The sequence below is a fragment of the Cynara cardunculus genome (assembly GCF_001531365.2).
Source record: "Cynara cardunculus var. scolymus isolate 2C chromosome LG 14, CcrdV1, whole genome shotgun sequence".
Taxonomy (NCBI): Eukaryota; Viridiplantae; Streptophyta; class Magnoliopsida; order Asterales; family Asteraceae; genus Cynara; species Cynara cardunculus.
This window is the reverse complement of record NC_037541.1, coordinates 5,476,469-5,483,735: the sequence shown is the minus strand read 5'-3', so window position 1 is coordinate 5,483,735 and position 7,267 is coordinate 5,476,469.

The window sequence follows — 7,267 nt, the reverse complement described above, 5'->3', positions numbered from 1 at the left end:
TCTGAAAATCTAAACATTCATAAACGCCACGAGACTTCTCAATAATCACAAAATTGTCACCGTGCAATTTAGATCGTTAGATCATTAACTTATAAAGTTGATCAATGAATATAAATTGGTCTTACGGGTCTCACGAAAAACCATTGGTCTCACATGAACCCAACCCTATATATATATATATATATATATATGTATGTATAGGTCAACATATATCATGATGTTAGCAACCTCAATTATCCACCGACACACCTCAAAATATCCACTAGTTTCTTTTATCTCTTATTATTGTGAACTACAAAACGTCGTACTATGCCTGTGAACCACACTCACAGTGAACCATCATGGCTTTGATCGGAGCATATCAGAACGGACCCAAGAATTTTTGGATATGGTGACACCATATAAAACGGTTGCACCTTCTAGAATAAAACGGTTGCACCTTTCACGAACCTATTTTTTTATCTTATCACGGAGGAACAATACGGTGACACGTGCCACCTAACCACCCCTCTAAGTCCGTCTATGGAGCAGATGAAGAAAAATGGAGAGAAACAAAGAAGATGGATTGTGTCTTGAGATGTAATCAGACAAATGGAAGGGTTTCTTGATCTACAAGCTTTAACGTCGAATTAGAGGAAAAGGTATACATAAAAATATCAAAGAGAGGAGATTTTTAAGATGATTGAAATACCCGCAATAAAAAGAGTTAGGTTGAGGGACCAAATACGTAACAAAATTAAAACCACAGTGATGATATATGTAATTAGCTTGTTTGGTATAACCACAAGGACCAAATATGTAATTTACTATATTTTATATTATACAAGTTCTTTCACTTTGTTATGAAAATGAAAAAAACGTTAAATTACATAACTACCCTCATTCATATGTATTTCTTTGACAAATAGTGATAAAGAGCCAAGTAGTTGTAAACATACAACCATAAAGACATAACCTATTGAATTGTTTTAAAAATGGACAACATTTGTAATTCACTCTCTTTCATTTAATATTAGGTGTTTTTTATTTATTTATAATACTTGTTTTGTGAATCTTAGGAACCGTTTACCAAACACTTAATCGGTAAGTGCTTACCGGTAAAATTTAATACTATTATTTACTTACCGGGTAAGATTTTAGTCCATCAAAACGACATCGTATGCAACAATTTACCTGGTAAGTAGAGTCGTAGCTCTCACTTACTGGGTAAGACTCTTGGTCCTTGTCTCGCTCTTACTGGGTAAGATTCTTGGTTCTTACCATATTCATATGGTGAGGTAACGTGACTTGGTAAACACTTATCCTGATAAACTGCCCCTTAGAATCTAAACAACTTATGATGATCGTAAATATTTTTCCTGATATATATAAAAAAGAGATCAATTTGATCTGTAACGCCCCAACCCACACATTGCATGTAACACATATTTCATACCAAAGAAATACATATTCATATACATCTGGGTCCCTTAGTACAAGAATCTATCATCATGACCAAATACAAGGTCCAAAAATTCAAAATACAATCTTGTACCAATCAACAAAACTGTGCATCAAAAGCAATTCTTCAACCAAAATGCATGTAAGAAAAGCATTACATCTTTTCCTTTCCCTTACCTTCCACATGTCCTGCAATACATATTTAAAATCACAAAAACGAGGGTTAGACTGAAGAGTTTAGTGAGTTACTCTAATCATGTAATTGCAGGGTGAAGGATCACCAAAACCTTTATAATTATTCACATATATCACAAATATATGAATACACAAGAAGGTAATATCAAATCCCTTTTCTACATTTAAGCTAACCACGTAGCTATACAAATTCCATACCTTTAAACCAATCGGGTTCCATTTAATACCATTTTAAACCTTTTCTTTATCAATTAAGGTTTAAACAAAGATTCAGGCCAAACCTGATGTTTCCTTCTCAATAACATCCAGACTATGATTTCCAATAAGAACCTTGATCTTAAATCTTTAAATCACAAAGAAATAAAGATTCCAGACCACGGTAGTCTTAAKGGATATAATAGAAAGAGTTATATAATATCACACAAAGACAATGCCACCCTTATATCAAATGTACACCTCTCCTTGATATGCCACCCTTATATCAAATGGACACCTCTCCTTGATATGCCACCCTTATATCAAATAGACACCTCCCCTTGATATGTCACCCTTATATCAAATAGACACTTCTCCTTGATATGCCACCCTTATATCAAATGGACACCTCTCCTTGATATGTCACCCTTATTACTTCATCAAAACATTTATAAAATAATTCCGAATAGACCGCAGTCATTGGAATTGTTATCAGTCATAAATCATTTTATATCAAAACTTCTTTTATAATAAAATATCAATTTCTTTAAAAAAAACACAAGACCACATCAACAAAATCCGGTCCACAAGTCCGGTCAACAACAGGTCAACAGTCCGGTCAAGTCTCATCCGGATTAAGCACTTAGATACAAAATTCACTTTGTCCGGATATCAAGTCCGGTCAACACATCACATACTTGTTGAACGGTTTAACACTTAGAACAATTTCATATTGAACGGATATCAAATCCGGACAATAGTCCGCTCAAGACGTGTCCGGTTTAAAAATAAACCGCTCCCCATGTGTCGTATTCCTACTTCTCAGTATAAAATCATAAGTAATACTACCAATTATAAACCGCTCAACACTCAACCGGTTTACCAACTCCGGACAACAAAGCGCTCATGGTTTGTCCGGTTTAAACCAGTCCGGTCACTAAACCGTTTAAAGCTTGTCCGGTTTAAAACAATCCAGACAATAAACCGTCTAAGGCTTGTCCGGTTTAAATGCTTATCCGGTCACTCTTTGTCCGGATAAACACTTAAACAAAATAAACAAGGTTTCTTTCCAAAGATGACAATACGAAGCATGTAAACAAAAACCAGTAAAATCTTTATACAAAAAGGTTTAGAAACCACTCACCTTATAAAGCTTTTGAAACCAAAACGCTAGCAATCAACCCTTTTGAAACTTGACACTTGCAAATTAGCTTGAAATCACCTCTTTTCTTAATCCGGACAACACTCTCTTTTAAACCTCTCAATTCTTCTCCAAAAATAGCAGGGAATATCAAGTAAAAGAGGCTAAGCCTCTTTTATACCTTCCAAATAGGGTAAGGCGGCTTAAACCGCCTTCCCTCTTTCCCACCTCATGCTTAACCCAATATGCACACTCACACATACATACATAGCACATGCATGCATCATATGAATATATATATATATATATATACCATGTATTTTTAAATACATATATATATATATATAAATATATATTCAATTAATACCCAACTTCACATACTGGCATGTATCGATTTATCATGCAATCACGTAATCATTTAATTAAATAATCACGTATTAAATTACCTTGGGTAATAACCAGGATCCGGTTATTACATGATCTCTTGGATCAAAATAGATGAAGGAATGAAATGCATATCAAAATTCTCACCAAATTTAATAACTTGTACATGATCTCAACTTTACATGAATACATTTACACGTATATAAAAACACAAGTGACAACTGTTGAACCCACAACCTTTACGAATATCTCCAACGTATTTGCTCTAATTTATTTATAATGAAATGAAATAAAATAAAATCAAAACTTTGATGCTTCATGTAAATATCAAAATATTGATTATGATTGAATATCCAATGTTTGGTATAATAAAAATTATATATATATATATATATATATATATATAATATAATATGGGTTGGGTTCACATGAGACCAAAGGTTTTTCGTGAGACCCGTAAGACCAATTTATGTTCATTGATCAACTTTATAAGTTAATGATCTAATGGTTTAAATTGTACGGTAACAATTTTGTGATTATTGAGAAGTTTCGTGGCGTTTATGAATGTTTAGATTTTCAGATTTTCAGATTGTAGATCTAATCCAAGGGTTGAGAATTGGTTTTATGGGTCTCACGAAAAATCATTGGTCTCACGTAATCTCAAGTCTATATAATATAGCAATGCAATAACCTAAAAGTAACAAAATAATTATGAAATGTAATAAATTAACTAATAAAATATAATGTTTTTAATTTTTAGTCTAATTTTGTTTTATGCTTTTTGGATGATTGTATCTTATTTTTGGAAATTTGTTGATTTGGAAAACGCAGAAAATGGAGAAGTTAAAATTTCAAGGGTTTGCTTGTTAGCAGCTTAATGAATATAATGAGACTTGCAGTTTATTTGGTCAGTTATATATAACTGGATAATAACTTAATGATATAGAAAGTGGTTTATTCAATAAGCTTTAGGGAGAAACTTTATACAGAAAGCCAAGTTTTTTTAGACATGTCCCTTCTAGTAAAAAAAACATGTTTCTTTCATCTATGAAAAACCTTTCTAAACAAAAATCTTCTCAATCTATACAAGAAGATTACTTCACACAACCACCCTAAATATAATTAATACACGTGTATTTTGGCATTCCAATTCAATCCAAACAACTACAAAAACGTTCAAACCGTAAACCAAAACGGTCTGAGCAATTTGTCTATTTTTCAGATTAGATCAGAACGTCAAAACCATCAAAAAACGATCTAGTTTAACTTGATTTAACCGAATTTTCACGTTCTTTTAACACCTCTGCTTAAAGTATACATTCAACCTATAAATAATCGAATTCATGTTGCAAATATTTATTTGCATCCATTTATCCGTTCAAAAAATAAGTAACCTAACTAAGTCCTTAGACATTCCAAAACCTGTTAAATAACTCATTGGACTTTCTAAAACCTGTTAGATACATATTTATGACCTATAAAACTGGTTAATATGGTAAAATAATGAAAAAAATTTGAAAAAAACCAATGGACTTTCATATTTTGAACGATCAAGTCCTTAAACATTTTTTGAACGAAAAAAAATACTTACATTAGGATCATGTATCGGATATTGTGGACCTTTTTGTATGGTCTGATCTCCAACATTATCATCATGTTCATCCCATATTAAACTTAACATTGTCAATCGTGTTTACAATACAAAGCTTATTTAAAAATTGGTCATCAAGTGTTTTGTTTAAGTTGATTACATCATTCTCATCTTCAAGGTCCAAGGATAAAGAATTTGGCATATGTTCACTTGAATAATCGTTTATAGCATAACTAGGATCATCACTGCAATCAGATGCCATTATGTAATAAAAAAAAGTAAGAACAGATTCATCACAAACACAAACAATCACTTGGGACTGGACATGAGAAATCGAACCTGTTAGGATTGGACATGAGAAATCAACAGAGATTTAAATATTGGAACATATTGAAGTGGTTGTGTATCTATTAAATATCCATATGTCAAGCACATCGAAATAACACAAATTGACATTTCCATTTGCTCAAGAGATCCAGTAACAAGTTGAATATTAGCAGTCTCAAGAAAAGCTTCTCACCAATCAAAACAAATAGATGCTTTTATTTAGCTAGATATCCTTAAAAGCTCACAACAACAAAGAGTTTACCTCATTAAGCTTTTCTCATACCAAATTAGGTTGATTAATATAGCCTTGATTTGTAGCTAAAAGGTAAAGTTCACCCTCAAACTACAAATAAGTTCATTAGGTAATCCCCAAAAGTAACACTTTTAAGATAGTTAAGAATACGACAGTGCACAACATTAAGTTCAGTGATTTCAAAGACATCTGATCCAATCTGATGGTTCTTTACAGAGGATTACAAACAGTAGCAATAAAAACATATATTGGATCTTAGAAAAAAGGTTTAGGGTTTAGAAAAATCAAACCAGACCTATTGAATTTGAGCCACACAGCCAGCAATGGGGCTGCGCTGAGGACAATGGCAATAGCGGCGGGTCCAGGCTGAGAGAGTGGCAACGGCGACGGGCTGGCAGGATCGGTGGTGTAGCGCCTATTAGAGAGAGGCGAGCATGGGGATTGGGTGAGAGTGAGAGACAAACAAGAGAGTAAGAACGATAAGCGGGAGAGAGAACGACGAGTGAGACGTGTTTTAGGGTTTTTTTAACTTTTAAGTTTACCTGATATCCAAGTTGCAGGATAAATTTTTTTAGTAATAAGGATGTTTCTAACAGGTTTTAAAAAGTCTAAGAAGTTATTTAACATGTTTTGGAATGTGTAAGGACTTATTTGTTCCAAAAACTTATCTAAAGACTTAATCATTCTAAACACTAATCCATTATGTTTTTTTTTAGATTTTTCCTTTTTTTAAGGCATCTCCAATGAATCACACTATATTTTACACCAAATATCAAAAGTAGTGTAAAATGTAATGTAAAATATAGTGTTAATAATATATCTTTTCCAATGGATAACATTATTTCTGTTAAAAGGTGTATTATTCACTAACAATCTTTACTTTTATTTTGGTTATATAACAGTGTAAAGGTAGAAGGGCTGATGTTGGAATTATGCTAAAGTCTGGATGCATACTACAAGGGGCGCACCTCACATCTTGGTGAAATAAAAGGGTAGCAAAACAAATTAATAAAAGCTAGAGGACTGTTTTGCAAATAAGAAGTTCATATATATATGTATCACCTCTTCATCTCTTGTAACACACACGTCACTTTTTCATTTACCAGATTCACATTTCTCTTTCTTAATATTTTCTCTCTAGTTTAGATAGCTTCGATTCATTCTTGTTAGTCTGCTTCGTTGTATGGTTTGTTAATCATTCTGATTAACATTCTTTTAGATCTGATATTTGTAATTTCTTCATCTGTATTGTTCTATATCATTGAATAAACATTTTTCCATATATTTGTTCCTGGTATCAGAGCTATCTCAGATTTGATTGCGCTAAACCGTAAGATCGTTGCGCCGTGATTCTCCTATTTCCGTTTAATCGGTGTGCGAAGCTCCAGGTAAGTCTTCTTCTTATCTTGTTTTTGTTTCTTTGAGTTAATGTTCACCTTGCATCGTGCCTATACAGATCTGTTTGATCTTGTTGCGCCGATTCATAGGAGTTGTTTTTTCTCAAGCCTTTGTTATTGTTTGAATCGTTAGCTGTTTAGGCTTCTTTTTTGTTCTGTTAGAACCCATAATGCAAAATGTAAAAAGTAATGAAAAACAATAAGTGATGAAGAACCAGAAGACCAATGGAGATATCAAGGCAGAATCGACTAAGTCTGGATCGATGGAAAGACTATCCAGAGCATCGATGGAAAGACCAACCATTGGACCGATGGACGAAGTTCAACCAGCGGACCGATGGATG